We start from the raw sequence: 23,635 nt of genomic DNA on the forward strand, positions 1-23,635 counted from the left end.
AAAAAGAACTAAGGAAAGGGGCCTGGGACTTGGAGGTGGCTACCGCCCACTGGGACGCTCTACCCTCTAACAGGCTGAGAACAAAAGCAATCTTAGCACGATCGCAGGAATAAGTACTAGGCTGTTGGTCAAAAACTAGTGAGCACTGGTGGAGGAATCTACTGCACTGGCCTAACTCACCCGAATATCTAGCTGGGATGGGGATAAACGGCTCACGGGAAGAGGGGGAACTATTTCCTGGAGACGCGGGTGGTGGTGATGGATTTGCCAGCGGTTGCTGACTTGGTCCAGGCGGGTGCCCAGCTGGGTGATGTGGGCAGTGAGTCCTCGAAGCGCCTCCATGACCTCGTGGAGCGCCTGCTCATGGTGACCCACCATGACTCCTTGAGCCGACAAGGCGTGGCGGAGGTGCTCGGTCTCAGCCGGGTCCATTTGGCCAGATTATTCTGTTGTGTTTTTGTCTATTGGACCCGGACTGAGAGACCAGAGGCAGAAGGCAGGTTTAAGTTGTTTATTGTAACCAGAAATGAATGGTGCAGCAGGCTGGTGCGGGTGACGTGTCCGTTTGAGCTGGTTAGCAGAGGACTGCTGAGGTGACGAGCAAGCAGGTGGACTGGCAGGCAGGGATGAGTCCAACGGGAGAACGCTGGAGTCCTTCTGGAGAGCGAAGTCACAAAAAAGGCGTTCGTAAAGATTATGACTAGGCAGGAGAAAGCACTGTTTGCGGAGACGAAGATCAGAGCTTCACACATCACCGTAGGGACGAAATAATCTGGCACCGGAGTGATGAGGACGCCAGGTTTAAATAGTCTGCTGGTGATTTTGATGATTGGCATCAGGTGTGCCCGCTTGGTCCTCTGCTGCCGGCACGCCCACCGGCCACGCCCCCCAGAGCGGCTGGAGAGTGAGAGAGAAAAGGAGGGGGAAGACAGACAAGGGAAAACACACAACACAGAAACACAAAAATCCCTCCCACTGTCCTGGCAGAACCGTGACACAAACCTGAATATATGTAATGAAACCTTGAATATATGGAATGAAATCTTGAATTTATGGAATGAAATCTTGAGAATATGGAATGAAACCTTGAATCTAAAGAATGAAACCTGAATATATGTAATGAAACCTTGAATATATGATGGCGTGTTGTTTCTGGTCTTGTACCACAGAATTCATCTTTTTACATTAATAAATGTGTGTATATAGCATAGCCTATATATATATATATATATATATATATATATATATATATATATATATATTAGACTTTAAAACCAATACCATCAACAATGTAAACAAGCAATACAATAATAACTCAAAAGTTAAAGACAACTGTGTATAAATTAGTTATTATAATAAAGGATAAAAAAAAAAAAAAAGCCACAAACATGTCAAAATGTCTTTAGGTTGTTCTTGAAATCCAGAGCTTGTATTCATGGCTCAGTGATGCTGCTGTCAAGTTGATGAGAGCGCCAGACTCTGCTGTCACACCTTTGTTTCATTAGCTCGTCATCTATCAACAGGAAAAACAGCTCGTTAACCACAGACAGGGAGGAGAGGGTTGCAGTTGCTTGACACTTTTAATAAATGAAAGACATACAAAGACAAAAGAATGAATAGAATTTATCAGTCTGAAAGAAACTTCAGAGACGGAGACTTTCAGGTCAATGACAGAAAATGAAGGTGTCGGATAATACTGATACAGTTTACCTTTATTAAAAGCAGCATCTGAAAGGACCAATTGATATGTTTTGATTCAAAGTTTAAAATGATGCTGAATAAAATCTAAATCATGTTCATAGTAGTGCACTCTTAGAAATAAAAGTGCTAAGTAGAACCATATAAGGTTCTCCGGCCTTTTATAAAGGTTCCACCTGGAACCCTTTTGGAAGGTTCTACCGAGAACCCCACATAAAGGGTTATACCTACAACTGTGTGTGTAAGGTTCCACCCAGAACCCCCCATGAGAGGTTCTACAAAGAACCCATACTGGGGGTTCCACCAAAAACCCTTTCGTATTTCAAGGGTTTCGTCTAGAACCCACACAAGGAGTTCCACTAAGAACCCTTTCATATTTCAAGGGTTTCATCTAGAACCCACACAGGGAATTTCACTAAGAACCCTTTCGTTTTTCAAGGGTTTCATCTAGAACCTACAAAAGGAGTTCCACCAAGAACCCTTTCAAAGGTTTTCACAAATAACTGTCTTGTCCTCTGAGGGTTCTATAAAGAACCATATTGTATTCTACAGATCAGTTTAGTTCATATTATATTGTGGTCATTTATCATGTTGACATTGAACAAACATTCAAAACATTATAATGAGAAAAACATTTATTTAAAGATAGTCCAACAGAACAGGCCGTGTCGGTCCCAGGGGAGAACAGGTCAAAAGTCAGCATAGGTCCAGTGGAATCAGCAACGTGACAGGCCAGACACATCATGCTGTCCTCAGGAGGTGAATTTGTGTAATCTCCATCAACGGTGACATGGCAGAAAGGGGAGACAAAAAAAGAGTTTTAGTTCCATCAATACAAGGTGTATTTACTGTACCATATTGTAAGCTATCTACAAACAATAAAATAATGCATGGTCCAATGAAAGGAATCAGAGTACATACTGTACGTAGTAATCGTGACAGTGGAACAGAATCATGAGAAAGTGAGGGAACTTTCTCAGTGTTTCAGTGTTATGTAACAAGTACTCAAAATGTTACGTATTGTAACAATAATGGAAATCTCAGCAAAACCCTCTTTTTCAAGCCAATGGCACTCTTCGGCTTTCGTCCAAGCTGTGTAAGTCATTTCTACAAGAAAACAAACAAACAAGCAAACGAACAAAACATAACAAGAAACAAATGCTTAGTCCACCTTTACCAGAAAAGTCCTCAGCTAGGGTCAAGCATGCTGAAATAAGATATTACATTTAGCTCACCTTGATTCTCTGAAGTGTCTTCTGTTCTCTCTCTCTCTTCTGTTCTTCTTTGTTCTGTTCACAGTAATCAGTATTGGTATGTCACACCTGGTTTGTAGAGGGGGAATACCAGACCATATGGTGCAATCCATGGGGCAACCAGCTCTTAAGTCACACATGACAGCCACCATTGGGCCAGCTCCCAGGCCCAACACACCAAACCTCTCCCTTTCCCCTGGGAGATCAAGGTTAAATTCCTGGCATCAACAAACCCTGATGCAGTAGCCCCAAAGTCAGAATTACAATATGATGTTTGCATCAGTTAAGGCTTGGCCTCTGACATCAAAAACTTCTTTATCACTGAACTTATCTGCAGCTTCACAACTTGACTAAGCCAGTCAGCAGGGTACAGCAGCCATGGGCCGATCATGGAAAAGTATGAGGAGGAGACAAATACATGAGTAAAATTGTCTGTAAAATAAGTGTTTCATATTTTTCAAATTGTCTGTCACTAATCCAAACATCACCTCAGTACGCATTAACATGGTCACTCTGCATCAACCAGGCCTTGAACTCACAACTTCAAACTGTATCTCTAGATCACGTGACTTGTAACAAACTTTCAAAAGCCTTTGTCCAGTGAGTAGTATAGCTCACTTAGATGCCCCAGAAAGAGGGGTTATATCCTTGCTGTAGCGACCCAGGATTCAATTCCCCTGGCTGCTTCTTCTGCTGTGTGTCAATTTCCTCCTGAAGAAGGGAGTAGTGTAACTAAACTTTAAAAAATAAACACAATTATAGCTGCTGCGCAGCAATGGGTCGGGTCCGGACTATTTTTGGACCTGCACCAGTTGAGGCTGAAATCCACAATTTCTGTAACCAAAGACCATTGTCTATAGCACTGAGCTAATTGGCAAATGGCAACTCAACTGTGGCTTCACAAATTGAGTAAGCCATTCACTGTCGTGCAGGCAGATTTGAAACCACTGTAAAAAAAAAAATCTGTTTTTGGGATAAAAATTATTTTTGTCAAACATCATCTACCATGACTCTAAAAGTTTGTACTTTTGTTTCACAAAGACAAGAAGGCATTTTGATGTATTACCATTATCACCCTTGCTGGGGCTTGAACCCACATCTTCTGGCACCAAGAACCAGCTACTAGCCAACCGAGCTAATTGTCTGGAAGTGCAATCAGCAAGGTATGATATCTGTCAACATCGGAATTGAACCTGTGACCTAAAAGCAGAAGTCACAGTTTGTACAGACAGAGCTAAACAGACACATGATCAGCTCCCTCTGTCTGACCACTGACATGAAGGAACTGTCAACCTGGCTGTGTGAGTGAGTGTGGCGAGTCAGAGGAGTCCCTGATCTACACATTCTGCTGGATAGCTCAGTGGGTAATGGTACAGACTTTAGATTTGGAGGGTGGGGGTTAAAATCCCAGCCACAGCTAATCTTTGCCTGGGTCAACAAGATTTGCTGATGAAGGTCTTGCTTTCTTGTAATTATATATATATATATATATATATAGTCCTTTTGGTCTTTGTTAAACCTCAGCCTGGCTCGCCTTTGCTTCTCATTTATGAAAGGCTTTTTTCTGGCTTTGCAGGACTTCAGTCCGGCCTCTAGGAGTCTGTTTCCAATTGATCCATTTTCCATCCTTTTCGTCGGTCACTTGATGTCCTTGATGTTTTTATCCTTTTCCTTGTTAAATAAGATCTGTTTCGAGTGATCACCTAATCAGTACCTCATTAACTAGAATGAGGTGTGTTTGTGTTGGAATTCAACAGACAATGGAATGCAATATCTACCGTACGCTGACATAAGAAAAAAAATGGAGTGGTTGGATGCACTTCCTCACTGAGAGATGGTCGTCTTCCACAAGGAGTCTCATCAAACCTGGAGTCCCCTTCACCTCTGAGAAAATATGTATGGTAGTCCCTGTTTTGTTTTCACTTTATTCTCAGACAGTGAGAACTCCAGTCTGTCAGCCTAATACAGCTGACATTGTGACATGTTCTTTTGTAAAAGCTTGGATTATTTTGGTAAAATATTTCATATTTCGCTGCTGAACAACAACTGTCTTAATGAAGTCATATTTTTCTCTTCAAGACGATCACAGCCGTACGATTTCATCTCTTTTACTTTTAAGATTATTTATTCCACCCTACTTTATGTAACGCCATGTGTCACAGTGAGATTAGGAAAGAAAACCTGCCGCTGATCAGATATTAACATGTTAACAGCTCTGACACTCTATTGAAAGCAACACGGTGGAAAATGTTTGGATGAGGAGAATCTTTTTTCTTTTTTTCTCAGTGTAATGACATTTTCTTCCATCAAATATAAAAAGTGAAGAGGGAATTCACTGCTCTCGCTGCAGATGAGTGTCAGCTAATGGAAATGGAAATGTGAAGTTTAAATGTGTGTCTGTGTGAAGTTCAGCAGACAGAGTACATTTAGCTTCGAGTACATGTTCACTACCTGTCTGTCTGTCTGTCTGTCTGTCTGTCTGTCTATCGTTGGTGCACTTAAAGTCATCTTCTGCACCAGACCTGAGTCCACCCAATGCATGATTTAGGCAAATGTAGGTAAAAAAGACACTAAAAAAGGGGGCTAAGTGATTGTTGGGGATGTAGCAGGAGCAGATTTGGTTATCAACAGCTAATTATTAATGTCAATATGATTATCGATATTAATAATTATATTTAATATATTATCATGATATAATCATGAATAAACGGGGCACCACCCTGGGATCAGGGAAAAGATAACCAAAAACTGTATTCAGTCTCAATATAAAGGTTTTATACTCACATGCCAATCATCGTGATCATTGGCATAGGAGTATGAAACAATCGAACAATTAAAAAGGCGTGAAATTCGAGCACTAGCCTTCACAACCTGCTGTTATCCAGTGACATATACACAACAAGCACAAGAGACCGCTAGTTATAATATAATAAGATTTATTAAAATCAGTAATAATGACCACAATCAATAACACTGCAATTAACAAAGCCTTATTACCTAACTACCTAACACACAAAACTAAGCTAAACAGAAGGAGAGACACACGTGGAGTGTGTGTGTGTGTGTGTGTGTGTGTGTGCGTGTGTGTGCGTGTGTGTGCGTGTGTGTAGAGAGAGAGAGCAAGAGAGAGAGGGAGAGATGGCCGGGTGCGGCCACCAGATGGAGCTATTCCTCACAGCGTTCAGGGGCGGAGCCACTGACGTCCGATGGAGTAGCGAGAGAGGGAGAGAGAGATATGGCCGGGCGCGACCAGCGGATGTAGCTATGTCCTTAGCGTCCGCCGGGAACAGCTGGCGTAGGACAAGTGTGGGGCGGCGTATGTGTGTGTGTGTGTGTTAGCGGGACACAAACAAAGAGAGGGGGAGAATGCGCGCGCAATATTCTGAGGCTCAGGAGGCGTGGTACCATCACACGGGCGCGTGAATGAACTGGCGTCCATTCAACGGGACAGGTATCTTAACTGATAGTAGACGCTTACTGGGCCCGCGAATACGGCTGAGGTTAGTCAAAAACACCGTTACAGAAATCAACCCAGCGGCGTGGGTACACAATCAGCATTCAAATACAACACGGATATAAACAACGGACTCGGCGGTCCGCGATCAGAACTTAAAACACATTAACAAGAATTACAAGCATATCCTACACTATCACTTATGTCTCTGCCCAGACTGCTGGCCTCTTACTGGTGTCATTGCGCAAGCTGCGAGTCCGTCCTGGCGATGACGGCGTTCCGTTACACGGCGGTAGTTCGGGAATCCCGGCGGCAGCGGGGGTCGTGATGAGTCGGCTTAGTCCAGACGAGAGCGGAGCATGTTTCCTCTCGTTGATCAAACTCGAATAAAGAAAACAGTTTGTGTTTCTTTCTTCCGCGGGCGGCGATATAATCGCGGCCCTGAGATTTAGTCAGCTTACTTCAGACAGCGTGTCCACCTCCTGTTGGTGGAGGGGTCGCATCCCGTTGCAACGTGGTGTTGCGTTGGAAGTAGGAAGAGAACGTGGGAGTAAGAGAGTGTTCTCCAGGCGGCTTCGGTTTATAAAGCTCACGGCTGCTGCTGGGGACCCCCCGGGGTTACCTGTGGTTGTCAGCCAATAGGGCACCAGTGTGTGACGCACTTCGCACTTACGTGAGAGGTGAAACTAAAATGGCGGTGTAGTTTTTAATCCCCTTTGTCCCTTTGTTCTGACCGCATGTGTAGGCTTTTGTAGGCCGCATTGTGTAGTCCTAATCGTGAGGTCCCAACATGATTAAATCACGACCACCGTTTAACGAAAGCCTCACCTCATTGTTGACAAAATATCACAGCTACAGTAGCTTGGAAAACAGTAAGGGGGCACTGAATTTGATGCATTTCCACAAATGAGACAACTCTAATTCAGCCGGCACAAAGCCTTGGTGTCTGGAGTGACCCTCTCTTCAGTGACCCCCCCCCCCCCCCCCCCCCCCAACCTTGAAGAGTCGTGTGAATATGCGAGACGAGCAAAAGTTCACCTTTCATTGTTGTTTTGATGCATCGAGCTAATTAGATTTCCGACGCTCATTGAACAAGACACACGGCCGCAGAGAGACGAGATTGCGGCCGCGCCACGCCGTGGGACGTCTCACTCGCGGTGCTGCATTACGATTCAAACAAAGTCCTATCTAAAACGCTCCGGTTCAAAGCATATTTTGACTCGCCTTCCCACCATTACGGCAGAATGGTCTTTCTGAAAGGGGCTAAAGTAAAGTCCAGTGTTCACGCTAATGAAGCAACATGTCACCGAGTGCAACAGGGAGGGTCATTGATGTGTTTTTGATGTCGTGGTACAGAGGAAGAAGATATATTGCACTTTGACAAACACTTGTGAGGAGAAACATTCAGTGTTTTGTTGACAAGAAGAATAGTAACAACGGAGGGTTTATTCTTTGGAATAACAGATATGTCAGGAGAGTGTGCAGCCTTGGCGGAGACGCCCTCTCCCTACGCTCGTGAAATGCTTTTGTATGTCGGACGACCCCTTGACTCTAAGTAAATTGTTAATCCCCTCACACTTACAGCAGTCAACCCTACGCCCTTGAACAACTCGACTGAAGCGTTTAAGATGGCGGTCACGTCGCGGTTCAGGTCCACTTCCTCTGAGCGGCTCCTACTCGAGAGGACCACCGCTCTCCCCTTTCCACCGGAAACAATCAGGCCTGGCAACCCATTGCCATCGATTTATTTATTGTCTCCAAACTAATCAAAATTTGGAAATGAGCGGGCAATGAGAGGTACCCAGCCAACAATATAAATCCAATCTGTGAAAGGGGAAATGAGATATTTCCATTTATTTTTAATTGAAGTCTCAGTTTGTTTGTTCCATCTATCAACCATCCTCAACTCCTGGTGAGGTTGAAGTCCTCTCCTCTCTCTCCATCTCTCTCCCGTCTCAGTAAATATTACCTTGAGGTGTATAATGTCACCTGGTGTTCAGCATCTCTGCCCCTGAGCCTTTTTTGTCAGAAATGAAAGTGTGTCTGATTCACAGGCACTGTCCATTTGCAAGGTTGATAAGAGGAGAGAGAGGCATCGCTCCGTGCTCTATAATTTCATTCACTCGTCCACAAAGAAATAATTTACACTGATCCTCAAATGGCTTCAAATGCGGCGCACATTTTTTTTTGTCTGGGCGCCAAGGTCTGCGATAATGTAGGTCTTAACTAGAATCCCCTTTCATCGCTGCCCCTTAATCTTTTCACGTCTGAATGAGCGACTCCAAAAGGATTTTAAAGCCCTAATTTAATCTGCTGCCTAATTTCAAAGTGGCTGTCACATCGGCAGCGAAAAGAGGCTGGGAATCACACCCAGGGAAAGGGAGCAACTGGGAGCCCAACTGGTTGTTTCTGTCCGAGGTCCGTGCGATTTATGGATTCACCTGTTCAACGGCCTCTTATGGACGAGAGGATCTTTCAAAAAGACAGTTTTCAATTATTTTCAGAGAGGATGAAAGAGAGTGGCGAGACCACAGCAGAGGGATGCAACCTGAACATCATGAAACTGGGACAGCAGAGTACAAAGGTGCTGCTGGTTGGAAGAGTTCTGCACCTTCCACTGGACCGCCATGGGAACTTAGTCTGAATGAAACGTGTACAGCAGTCAACAACCAGAGGCAAATAATCGCCTATAAAGTCTCATCTTGTCATATAACGGCTGAAGTATGAGACTAGGAAAATATGTAATGAAGAGTTTCCACCAACAGAATGTAACGTTACTCACACTAACAACAGGTCTCTCTGTGTGTTGGGTACCAGGATGTAACGTTACTATAACAACAGGTCTCTCTGTGTGTTGGGTACCAGGATGTAACGTTACTCACACTAACAACAGGTCTCTCTGTGTGTTGGGTACCAGGATGTAACGTTACTATAACAACAGGTCTCTCTGTGTGTTGGGTACCAGGATGTAACGTTACTATAACAACAGGTCTCTCTGTGTGTTGGGTACCAGGATGTAACGTTACTATAACAACAGGTCTCTCTGTGTGTTGGGTACCAGGATGTAATGTTACTATAACAACAGGTCTCTCTGTGTGTTGGGTACCAGGATGTAACGTTACTCACACTAACAACAGGTCTCTCTTACAACAGATTATTTAAATATGCTGGACCATACGAAAGACGTTTTTAAAGTTTACTTCTGCCTGTTTATGGATGCGACTAGTGCTGATTTACAATATTTGTTGAAATTTCAACATACAACAATTTATATAAAGAAATAGTAGAAAATGCACAAACATTTCCAGTATATTGATTCACAGCATAGAAACAATGCAATGTGCATCATAGAGATGAACATGTATTTTAATTGTGCTGTAAATATGTGACCAGTAATGGACATTAAGACAGAAAGTGAAGCAGAATCACTTTCTGGATTTAAAGTTTAACAGACCATTCATTTACAAGTAAAACAGAAACAACATTTAAATGTCAAACTTTCTGGACTTAATAAGAAAAGTAAATATATGTGGATGGCTGTGTTGTGTTGAAAGTGACGGCGGTTTGCCGCAGTAAATGAAGGATTAACACAGGCAGGTTTATCAGGGATTAAAGTGACGTGACGGCTACTATCTGTCTTCCTGCTAATATTGACAGACGTTGTTGTAGTTTTAATTGTGTGAGCCGTATTGTTGTGGCGGGATTACGCCTTGTACCTTAACCCCCCCCCCCCATCTCCCCAGCTGTAAACACTGGCTGTTTTCCTGTTGTGTCACCTTATTAAATCTAAATGTCTGTTGTTTTTCCCCCCGCAGCGTCCTGCCGAGGTCTTTAAGTCTCTGTTGTTCACGTTGGCGGCGGCGTTCTGACAGCGAGAAGTGGTTTAACGCTCTCACTTAATCCCACGATGGCCATTACATCAGGATGGCCACGTCGCAGCCACACACAAAAACCCCAAACCAGTGTGCTGGTATCTAATGTGGTGGATTAGACCGGATTAACGCCTCATTTTCCTGCTGCGGGGGCTGATTAATCCAGCTGCTTGTTTTGTGTGGGGTCAGAGGTCATCGGGGGAGGGAGGCAGACAGGTCATACTAATGATGGTTAAACATTAGGAATCACCAGGAAGCTTTTTAAAATGTTATACACGACTAACAGTTAGCAAATCATATCTATTTTGTTAACACATGTACATTTGACAGTGCAGTATTTTTATATATCTCTGTGGTATTTCCTTTCATTTAATGGAGGACTTTCTTGTTAAACCTGATATTTATCCTCTGTACAGGCATTGCTTTTGAAGAAAAGGAAAAGCCTGAATACAACAGAAATATTTACATCTCTGCTGAGGTTGAACAGAAAATTGACGATAAATAGCTCTGCATTTGCAATACATAGTGCTGTTGCTCAACCGTGTTGCTGTTTTATTTACTGCACTAAGAATATGATGGACATACATTCCACCTACATAGTGCCTTCTTTAATCGAGGTTGGTAGAGTAAAGATATTCTCGACACACAAACACACACACATAGATTACAAAATAATCCTTAATTTGCCCCGCGGTGGGAAAGTTACAGTATTACTGCAGCAAAGAGGATAGAGCAACAACAAGAGGCAAGTACAAGTATAATAAGTAAGTAAACAGTAAAAACAAACCGTAAAAATAGAATCACATATTATTGCACATATGATATATGAAATGTTGATATTGTACAGTGTTTCAAATACATGAATAAATAGAATGAAATGAAGGAATGTTTTTTCTTTTTTTTAATACATCTGCTAGTCATGAATGCCCAAATATGTTTGAATGTTGCATATTTAACAAAAACCTTTCTAGTTATTGGAGACAAAACTGACCTCTGGGTGGACGAAAATAATGAAGCCCGAAGATATGAAGAAATGTTTTACCATGTCATGATGTCAATAGTTTGAGAGGTTCAGCATTCAAATATGTTTTGGCAAAATACCAACATTCTTGATTTCTAAACTTTAAAAGGAAGGTGCTGACCTTTGAGTTTTCTAAATAGATATTATTTAAAAAAGAATTGAAGATTTGATCGAATAAAATATTTTCCTGCCGATGGCAAGGAGGAAAGGAGGGTTTAGTGATCAAAAGAAATATCTATATCTCTGCCACACTTAAAAAAAAAAAACCTGAAAACCTGAACCATATTCAAATCACAACATCTGTTCACACATCTGTGTTCATCCTGATGTTATAGTAAATAAAAAAGGTGAAACGAGTTTTGACAGGTTGCCGTGATTGGGTTGAAGTCAATAATGTGAATCTACATTCAAATGAATAGTTTAGTTTGTTATTATTTAATGATAGATATATATGTACACACACATCAGAACAACCACAACTTTACTTGGTGATCGGAAGAGACAACAGCTATTGCTTCATCCAGGTTAGCCTAGCTTAGCACGAGGACGGGGCAAACTGCTAGCTTAGCTCCATCAAGTGAGAATGAGGGTCTGATCCTCGCCGCCAGCAGACTAAGCGCTGACCCACATTACACTTTATCGCTCTGTGAATCAGAGGAACACAATCTGTCTTAACCCCACGCACCGCTCTATCCATAACACCCTCCATCCGTCCGCTCAGTGCCTCCATCTCTCCACGTCCTCTCGTCCTGCCATCCGTCTCTCTCCGGCCGCTGAGTCGTCCAAATCAGATTAATGCCAGCATATGCTGCCACCATTAAGACCACCTACTGGGTGAGAGAGAGAGAGAGAGAGAGAGAGAGAGAGAGAGAGAGAGAGAGAGAGAGAGAGAGAGAGGTCTGCAGCAGCTACGGAGGTCTGCAGCAGCTACGGGGTCTACGACAAGATGGAGAGTCTCAGTCACACATCCAACATGTCTGTGTTTGTATTCTGGTTTTGCTTTGTCATATTGTCAAACCATGTATTATTTAATGATGTTGTCATTGTTGGTTTGTCGATTCCACGTATCCGTGTCTGTGTTGAATCTGAGTGTTTGGAGATCCGTTGAAGGTTTGGGTTTGTCGGTTGTAGAAAAGCCATCAGGATGTTTCAGATTTCAAGGTTTTATTCGTCAGATGCTGAACGATTACAGTGACTTACAGTGACTAGTCATTTTGAAATGAAATGCTTTGTTCTCAGATTCAGTCCAACAAAGCTGCAACAAAGTACGAACAGCTTAGGAGGAAAAATATGTGCATTTGTGCAGATGTGTGTATACATGTATATATTATATATTGGGGGCCCGCCGCATCCATTGTTTTAACACAGTAAAGTAGGAAGGGTCACCCCAAAGGCAGCTGTCAGTGCTTGCACTAAATGAAGAGTGAATGGAGTGCAAGAATTAAGTTTCAGATATAAGTAAAATGTATTTATAAAGCACATTTAAATACAGTTTACCCTGACCAAAGTGCCGTAGTGCAAAAGCAGATAAAAACACACATACACCGATAACCACACATTGTAGCTAATTTAAATAAAAACATGACAACATATAAGATCTATGAAAAGGGCAGGAAAAGCCAGGGAGAAGAGATGTGTTTTAGCCGAGATTTAAAACTGGAGATGGAAGGAGCGTCCTTGATAGACATTTTGGGCATAAGGAGAAAAAAATTTGCAATTTATATATTCCAGAATTTAAAGCATGTCGCCCCTTTCACCCTCACGCTGTCCTCCCACAATGAAACGCCCAAAAATAACTTTAAACAAATGAATGAGTTGCTGAGATGTGTTTTTATACTATATTTGAAATGTTGCTGTTTTCATGACTAAAGCCCCCCCAGACTAAAAATTGTTGGGTGACCCACCCCTCAACAAAGAAAGACATAACCCCCCCCTATTTTCCTCCAGTGGTCCATCCCATAAATACCGAATGGTTCCTTGAGTGACAGAAGCCCGCAACTACGGAAAAGGGCCGCAAATCTTTTACAATAAACGTTCGCACTACACATGGCGATTTGAGATTTACTCAGCAGGGTGGCGTTTCCGCATGCAGCACATGAATAAATGGTGCGTTCAAGTGCTCCTCTAAAGCTCCAACAGACGCAATTCAGAGAGAAATACAAAGACATTTAATTGCAAAACCGAAAATACTTCAATTGAGAAGTGTGTATTGAACCGTGCATGGCGTACCGTACAGTTCAATATTATATTGAGAACCGTTGCAGCCCTAATACAGTATAATACTGTGTGGAGGGGCGTATAGTAGGGATTTAAGAATAATATATCTTATATATTAAAATGTGGTGTATGTGCAGGTCATATGTATAACTGGACCCCAGGGGGTCGGGAGATGCCGATGGGGAGTCGCAAGATGATTTTCATTACTTTGACTGAGAAGTTTACACATGACAGCAACAATGTTCACTCATAAGTTACATGTAGATGACTTTGACTGAGAGATATTCTGCTTTTACCTGATAGTAAACTGTTTATGTAAAATCATATAATTATGTTTCAGTCACCTCCGGGATGTTGTGTTATTTTGGGGGTCGCGGGCTGAAAAATCTCTTAAACATATTTTAGAACTCATATGTCTCAGTGAGGAGGAGCAGCTACTAACACGTTTTTTTATCATTTAATCAGACTGTATTTATTCTCTTTCCAGAAATCAATTATTGTTGCCAAAAAAGTGAAAAATGTCATCACATCACTGAACAGCATCTGGCAATATGAGTGAATATTTATCCTATTTTTCTGATGAAACTCATTTATTACCCCAGAGAAGCCTGTTTCTAGTTTCGCTGGTTTTTCTACGGTCGGGTTCAGCTCCAGCAGAAGAACTCCAAAGACCTGACTCATCACATGTGAGCTTCTGGTCCGCGTGTCTATCGGAGACCTGGTTCAGGGCTGTTTTCTTGCCGTAAGCGATGTTTCCCAGGATGCAGCGGTGGCTTCATCATCACACACGCTCAGACCTCAGCTCAACACGCCTGTTTAAGATTCACTGCTGAAGTTTCCAAAGATCCCAAACAGGCCGGTGAGATGCTGCATGTAAAACTTTCCCATTTAGATTGATGGTCCAGCATCAGGGCTCCCCTTCATCAGTCTTTTTATTTAGCATATTTAATGTCAAAAGGAGTATGATGTGCTTTATATTCATGGAGAAAAAGCTGGAAAAAAAGCATAGAAAGCAGACTTGAACCAAAATGTATTTTATTAGTTATTATTCATTTATTATTTAGTTACTCTGTCAATATAACAAAGTGCAGCCTCCAAAATCACCATAGAATAGTTTCAATAAAGACATTATTAACTTTCATAAGACACCAAGCTAGGACTTCTGGGTAATCTTTCCATCGAAGGCTATATACACGTATGTCCACATATTAAAGGCCTTTACACGACATTTTTTGTGCGACTGATTTGCGGTTTTGGCTGTTTGTTTGTCATGAATGCTTTCACACAGAACCAGGAAATTACAACATGGCCAATTAAATTCAGCATGAGGTTTTGAGGAACGTACACTGTCCAACCACAAGGGGGGCGTCGTCGTCCGAACCAGGACGGCAAACGTTATAACTACTTTAAACTTTGTATTACAGCCGAGCATTTAGCAATATTCTGAGTGGAAACAAGCCGCCGGTTTCTGCACTTCATTTCCACACAGCATGAGATCTCATGAAGATGAATATAGTTGTGCCATCAGGCCGAGTTCATGGTGGGCGTGGTCTCACCGCGCTACACCCACCGTAGCTCGAGCATCAATTGGATGTTCACGCCAGAGGCTCATGTCTCCATTCTGCTGCTTTCAGACTGTCTGTATGTATGTCTGTCTGCCTGCCTGTCTGTCTGTCTGTCTGTCTGTCTGTCTGTCTGTCTGTCTGTCTGTCTGTCTGCCTGCCTGTCCATCTGTCTGTATGTCTGCCTGTCTGTATGTCTGTCTGTCTGTCTGCCTGTCTGTCTGTCTGTCTGTCTGTCTGTCTGTCTGTCTGCCTGCCTGTCCATCTGTCTGTATGTCTGCCTGTCTGTATGTCTGTCTGTCTGCCTGTCTGTCTGCCTGCCTGTCTGTCTTTCTGCCTGTCTGTCTGTCTGCCTGTCTGTCTGCCTGCCTGTCTGCCTGTCTGTCTGCCTGCTTTTGTGTGTGTCTGCTCACTGTTTAAATCTACCATTTTAAAAAGCACAATCACAGTAGAAAAGCAGAAAAGAATTATCATCAAAATACACTTCAAATACAAATAATGCCATATTATTAGTAATTTGAAACTGCAGAATAACTAAACTTGTCAGAAGAATAATACTTATCTCTGATATGTGAAGTATATGGAAGTACTTCAGTCCTGCAGAAAAACAACAGGCTTGTTTGTCAGAGATTTAATTTGGTTTTGACTCTAAAGGGAGAAAGTCGTCACACTTACTGGGGAAAATGGGTTGTAGATGGATATGATGTTTCACTGTGTGTGTGTGTGTGTGTGTGTGTGTGTGTGTGTGTGTGTGTGTGTGTGTGTGTGTGTGTGTCATGTTTCTGTTATTGACTCAATCAATCACACACCAACACAATAACAGCAGGACTGTGTGTAAGCTCGTCTTCTCGTCTGTTCCGACCTGCTCAAGTGGTGATTGACTTTAATTACTAACAGTGATGTGAGGAGCACAATAATATTCCCTCAGTCCCTCCGCGACGGCTTCTCCTTCTTCTCCCATCACGTATTTATAAAACCGTGTGTGTGTGTGTGTGTGTGTGTGATATAGGATCAAGAAGATGTGGTGCATGTGCTTCCATTCAGCTGTCCCAGCTGTTATTGTACCTGAGGTCAGCAGACGAAGGGTTCACCTCCGACATGACTTGCCATCAATCATCTGTATTGATCGTTTAATGAAGTCATCTCGGTGTTCGGCGGTTTCATGTAATTGTTGTCGTACGGAGTTTGACTTCACCTAATAGCTTTACATCGGGTGCCATGTTCGAACGTCCCCGTTGTTTTATTTCGGAGCTGCATCTCGACCAGATCACTGAGTCCATGACGACAACGCAAACCACACGCGTCACACCGGAGACATAAACACCGTACGGTGGCCCCGATGTGCCAATCGGTGCAGCGTATCGACGCCTCCTGGTAAGTGACTCTGGTAAGTATGGAGGATATTTTGGTCAGGATTAAAGCTAAATCTCTTACAAATGAACAGATAATCATCCTAAACCACTAGGAATAATCAGGCCATAATTCAAGTTCAAATTGAAAATGTAAAATTCTCATTGAAAATACTCTAGCAGTCTTTTCTTCGAAAACTATTAATTGAATGTCCAACATAAATAGCATCTGTCAAACCAATCCACATATCATATTAATATATAATAGTAATAATAGGCATTACAATAATATAAAAAAGGTGGTGCAGAGTACGTAAATTGGTTATGATTGCTACGTAAGTCCTTATTACAGAGCCAGGGCAGGTGGGTCATATGCTGTGACAAAAGTGATCATTTTAGCTCAGAAAATATTCTAGTTTTTTCTCTCTCTATCATAGATTTATTTTTTCTCATGAACTCGTGACCTTACTCTCAGAGAATTCCCACAACTATGATCTAAAAAAATATTCTAGTTTTTTTTCTCAGAAATGTGAGTTTTTTTAATCTTACCACTAATTCAACAAAAAAAAGTTCTCTTATAATAATAATAATAATAATAATACACCTGCCTCCCAATCTACTGATTCAAACTTGCATTTCACTTAAAAACTATGTTAAGGTAAAGGTGTTCTATCCTGAATGAGCTCTGACTTTGATTATCATCATCATATTTATATCCGCTGTCATATATCAGGTGGTCGACATGGAAACAGATGAACCGAACTCATGAAGGCAACTGGTCACGGAGTGTGTGTGTGTGTGTGTGTGTGTGTGTGTTAAAAGCAGCTGTTAGCTTGCTCATCGTCACATGTTGGGAGGCCCAGTAATCACTTTGTGTTAGCCATGTTGCTCATTAAATATGCATGCAGCCGCGGCGACGACGCAGCATCTTTAATTAAACAAGAATAATCCGCTGTTATTGCAGCATGAATTCTTCATGATCGTTCTGCTGCCAATTAACACCAAACGTCACACACGCCGGTCTCGGTTCAACGTGCGAGGTTCTCCCTGCAGTTATTCTTTTATCTCGTCGGGAAGATTATCATCACTTTCCTCACATTAGTGGGGGAACGAGGACGGCTGGTGGTGCCGGTGCTGGTGTGTATGAGAAGGTTGCAGGTTGACAGCGGGAAGCATCTCAACACCTTTATTCCTTTACACCTTTTCCAACATGCACACCGGTGCCGATCCAAGGACAGGTACACGTTCTTGAAAAGAGACATTCCATCTTTGAAAGCCATTCATTTTATCTTATGTGATTGTAGATAGATATAATAATATAGTTGTCCTTTATACTGCACACCTCCCTTCTCCTTTGTATGTTGTGCCAGAAACCTAAACACACCTCCAGGTGGCTTATAAGTCCTAAATATAAGGTAGTAATAATAATAATCATATAATGACGTTCTGGCGAGGACGTTTCCAGCTTCATTGAACGAGGAAGCTTGTTAAAGTACCAAAATCAGACCCAGTTTTTTTTAAGGCCGCTTCTGAGTGATGTGATCGCTAGCATTAGCTGAGTCAGCATTAGTTGTGCAAAGTTTAGAAATAACCGCAGGGTTAGTTGTTTTTTTTAAACTGTGGTTTTACTTCTAGTCATGTACTGATTTTACTGTTGATTTAAAAACAGATCCACAGTCATACAGTCATACATATATATATATATATATATATATATATATATATATATATATATGTGTGTGTGTGTGTGTGTGTGTGTGTGTGTATGTAGCAGCGTCAAGATGCAGAAACCTACGATGTCACATTGGAAAACATTTCTTTGAAAGGCTCGAGAAAATCATTTTGACACTAAAACATACTTCTTAACTGTGAATGTGAGCTACAGAATTATATATAATATAATAATTATCATAATGATAACAATGATAATGTCCCAGATACTGAAGCACAGCAGCTGCGGCTTTTCAGCATATTAATAGATACGACTACAATCTACGACACGTTCTGCTGAATGGAGAGTCACTGCTGACGGAGATCTCTGTAACTAATGACAACAACTGTAGTCTCTTCCACGCTGGGGTCAAAGGTCGCCTCATGTAAACGTTTATGATCTAATTATGGGCTCGTTCTTGTTCTTCTTGTGCATCTGCTACCTGCTGGTTGACGTTTATCACAACGAAGTGGCTTTGGACTTTGTGGCTCCAAAGGTGAAATTGGACCTATTGGCCCTGGAGCTATTAATCTGAAATCCTTTCTTTAATTTCCGCGGTTATTGCCCACCTGCAGCTCTCGTGTCAGCCCCAGCTGTCTGAGGAGAGCATCTCCGTGAATAGATCTTTCCTGCTTTGGAGTTGGAATATCCGATGTGAGAAAAGAGCAGATGCCACAAATAACACCTCCGTTCCATCGAGATAACACAAAACATATTCTCTGTACTTTTCTTTTACAAAGTGAAAGATTAAAGGGAGATGAAGTTTTATTAATTCCCCTCATATCTTCTTTACTCACCTGTCCTCTCCATTACCTGCTCCAACACTGACAAATGATTGACTTGTTCCCCTCTCCTGTTTATCTGCTGTAATCGGAATCAGTGTTTCTGGGTTTCATGAAATGTGAACTCACTCGTCTTCCTGATTAAATATTGTCAGAGGAGCTTTTGTTTGTGTCATAATGTATTTCTTCTGAACTGCCTGGTCGACAGATGAGAATCAGCTTTAATGAACACATAAGGAATTTAACATTCACACACAGAAATAGACATACAGCTAAAAGAACCATAACAATATGAATAAAGATGAACATAAACATCTGACTCTATGTACAGATGTGAATATAAGTATAAACAAGCACAGGGCAATGAGATTGTAAACAGTGTAATGGTGCAGAGTGCAAATAAATGTAATGAAAGCAGGTTGTTATGGATATACTATGGGTAATAAGTGTTCATCACAGACAGCCTGCAGGAAGGAACTGCTCCTCTGTCTGGTGGGTTTGGCGTACAGTGCTCTGTAGCGCCTACCAGAGGGAGGCGTTGGAACAGCTGATGTCCAGGGTGGGAAGGCTTTCCTGACTCCGGGGGATACAGGTCCAGGATGGGGGGCAGGTCGGCACTGATGACCCTTTCTGCAACTCTGTTCCTGTCTGGTGGCCGATCCAAGGCGACGGAGACGGAGGAGCAGAGGACAGACTCGATCACTGCAGTGTAGAACTGGACCAGCAGCTCCTGAGGCAGCTTGAAGTTCCTGAGCTGGCGCAGGGCTTTTTATTTTTAAAGATTATTTTTTTGCTCCGGAGCAGGTTAGCTCTGCAGCATAAGTTACCATGGTGATCTACCCCGGTAAGAAGTGAACCAGCGTCGTACGACAGAAAACCCAGAGTTTACCCTGAAGTTACCTCGCCAAGCCCAAATCCTGCTTCCTAGTACAGGCCTCTGGTTGAAAGTTTGGGGTTTTCTCTGTTTTCTTTTTTCTACAAAACGGAGTGTTTTTTTTCAAGGAGCCAATCAGCTCTTTGATCAGCGGGAGCCAGGTGTTTCCCATCATGCCCTGCATAAAAAAAAACCCTGTTAGGTTTTGACAACAACAAAACCACCTTTGGGTGATGAGTTTACAAACTGAGTTTTTCATTTAATCTTTTTCCTTCTGTCTTCATCTTTCCTTCCAAACTATTTCCTTTGTAGAATTCTTTCTCCTTCACAAGGAAGTTCAACAAGAGTTGCAGCAACTGCAACATGTTGGCATATTTTCAGCAGTGTTAGTGTTTTGCGTGTGCACGGGCAGAGCAAATGTCGATGGTGCAATTCCCGCTGTGTGCTGCTCCACTGCCTCCTCCTCTGTCTGTGGTCACTCTGAGCATCAGTGGGCGAGCGAGGTTACTGTGAAGTGTGGAGAGGGAGAGCTGTTGGAGGTGAAGATGTTGAGCAGCTGTTTAACATCACATCGACTGTTTGTACAGTCAGCCTATTGACAGCGGGAGAGACAGCTGGCCAATCAGATGCCTGAAGGAGCCACCGGTGTTTTAGCGGAGCGGTATCTTCCACCCACATCGCCTCTAAATTCTTCTTCTGCCGGAGCTTCGTGTGGCCTCTTGCCTGTGAAGCAGCCATGCATGTCCATTGCCAATGAGGGTCAGCTGTGAGAGAGGAGGATGAGGAGGCGCCAAAGCGCTGTAATTTTGCAGCCTTCCTGAATGCATCTCAGGCCGAGCTCCTGTTTTCTTCTCCTCCTGAAGAGCGAGGTGCGGAGCGGCAGCGCTAACACTGAGTGGGAGGACGAGGAGCGGAAGCTCAGCTCATAATTATCCATTAAGAGATGGACCAGGCCAGGCGTTCCCCAGGCCCCGCCTCCTCAGTCGCAACCTCGAGGTTACCACGGTAATGAGACTGGAACCGAGAGCTTTATCTGATGACCCGCAGCTCGGCAAGCTCAGTGCTCCCAGAGGTCAGAGGTCAAACCCTGTAAATGTGAGGAGGTTTTCTGCCGACACGCAGGAACAGAGCGGCACACCTCGACAGCACCGCTCTCATTAGGACAACAGCAATAGACAACAAGCTCAGTGCGCCGCAAGGTCAAAGGTTAGCTGGCCCCTCCAACCTGCAGGATCCTGCACCCTCACCCCCCCCCCCCCCCCATCCTCTCTGTGTTTGGCTTCCACCAGAGAACATGATTTTCTCTTTGATCTGAAAAGTTGGGAGGAAAAACTTTTCTTTTTGTTTTCTGTACGAGCAGCAGAGAAAACGCCGATACACGAACCGGCATGAACTGGCAGGTTCATTACGTGTCACATGGCGGGTCACTTCAAATCTTCTTTCCCTTTTCATCTAAGCTTCAGGAAAAGAAGAGAACAAGATAACATTCTGGAAATGGGAATCACCTTTGGACCCACGATATGATATTATCACGGCGATTTGAAACATTACGCAATATGCTTAGTATTAAAATATATTGCGATTATATTGTGATTCATTGCCTTTCTTTCATCTGCAAATGATGTGTTTTTTTTTCAGCATCTCTTATCAAATAAGAACAAGTTTTCATTTGGTTTTACTTACATTTTACTTCATCATTTTTGTTGCGGCTGAATGTTACCAAAAGATTAAATTCATAATAACAATATTAAATTATAGAATGAAAGACGTATATCCGTATGTCAATTCAATATTGCTGTACAAAACATTGTGATGATATGATTTATCAGTTATTTCCCTACTAAACTCAGCCCTGTTTGTTTCCTTTTGCATCTCATGAGGAAGATTACACTAATCACGTTTCCTTGTTCTTCTTAGATTTGTATTGTGGATTGACTCAGACTAAAATATCTGCTTTTTTACATAATTATTTCGAGATAAATAGGAAATAAAGTTTTGTTTCTCTTCTTCACTCGCTGTCAATGAACCCTGATCTCAGTATTAGTAACGTTTGTGGTCCATGAGAAAGTACATTATTCCCACAGCAGGGTTTTTTATTGGAGGCCAGAAAACAACGGAGGAGAAAAAGCTCCTGTGGTGAAAACATTCTATTGGTTATATATCTGCGTCACACTGCGTTATTTATTTGAGTTTTGAGGTGTGCCGGATTCCGGCCTGGTGAGTCGTAGCGATGCCATGTAAGCAGTTAAACATACACACAAACACAAAGACAGTCATTTAAATTTCAGAGAATAGTTTGCTGCTTGCATTAAAACGTCAATCCAACATAATCACAGAACACATTCATGCTGTCACACAGGGTTGCAAGAAGTAAAAGCACAATGAACATTACATATTAAGTTCAAGCATCTTGTTAGTTAATGATGATGTGTAAACCTTTTTGCCAGAAATACCACTGTGGTGAATGTATTCAGGGGGTTCTGGTGAGAACATGGCAACATGGAACGACAGCAGCACATTTCAATACTTTGAGTCCAAACCAGTTGTCCAGCGGTGATGACATGTGGGGCCCTAGTTTCGTGGCGCAGCGCAGGGCGGCGCAGGGTGGCGGTGCCGGCACAATGCAAGTTTCGACCCGCGCAGCCTTGCGCATCGTCAGTTTGGCAGTTTGGTGGATCGCCTGCGCCAAGATGGGTGTGGCGGCGCAGCAGGGGGAGGCGTCACAGATTCAGCTTGGTGCAGCGGAAGTTTCGTGGCAAAAAGCCTCGCCGAGACTTCGCCGAAAGCCCGCCAGCTCCAACCTGAGGGGTATTCCACCAAACTCGCTAATTAAAGCGGCGCTTACCTGGTTAAGCCTGGTTAGAACTAACGCCAACTTCCACTTGCGGCTAAACCCGTTCCATTAACGCATTTCAGCCGCGCCTTGTTGAGGCTACTTCAAGCCAGGTTAAGGTTGTCTTGTGTTACGCCGTTCACGGGATATGAAGCCAGACCAGAACCGTGAATGTCGAATCATCGAGAAAATGGCAGAAAAGACCAGCGCAAAAAATATTGATGGAACTGAGTACAAACCCATCATAACCAATAAAGGGAATACTGTAGTGATAAATAAAAATCGCGAGGCTGCTTGGGCAAGAATTGCCGAACGATTAAATACGGAAGTACCGTTAAGAGTAACATGTTCTAATATAACTCTGACTACAATTTGTCAAAAGTGAAGATAGCGTAGAGGTAACGTGTCGGCTTTGCATGCGGCCGGCCACGGTTCAATTCCCGACTATGGAAGTTTGAGAAACTTCTTTCTTTGTCCGGAACTCTCTCTCTCTCTTTTTTTTATAGATAGGCCTACTAAATGCATCTACATTGACCAACTCATTTATCTCAACAATTCAATGAACACATTCAATGAACCTATTAATGAACTCACCTGAAAGGAATTTATGTGGCTGAAAATCGCATGCAGCAATGCCTTTGTCATTGGGATCTATAACATGCTATTAATAATAATCATGTTTTTGCAAGTTATATTTGGGTTCTGGGGAAATTGTATGACATATTTATCATAGTTAAGGTAAAATGTTGGTCTAATTCTCTGATCTAAAGACAATTATACAGGCAAAAAAACAAAAAAAAACACACATGATATGTCTTCACCGGGACGTGAACCTGGGATGCCCACATCCGGGGGCAGGAGCATCACCACTCACCCAACTGGGGGCTTTAGATAAAGATATGGCCAGTTGGTCTTAAACAAAATAAACGATTTATTCATATGTTTTTAATTGCAAGCGTGTATTCTTAGACGCTTGATGAACATATAGTTTGTTTGTACTTCATATATG

This window comes from Eutrigla gurnardus (assembly GCF_963514095.1).
Source record: "Eutrigla gurnardus genome assembly, chromosome: 5".
Classification (NCBI taxonomy): domain Eukaryota; kingdom Metazoa; phylum Chordata; class Actinopteri; order Perciformes; family Triglidae; genus Eutrigla; species Eutrigla gurnardus.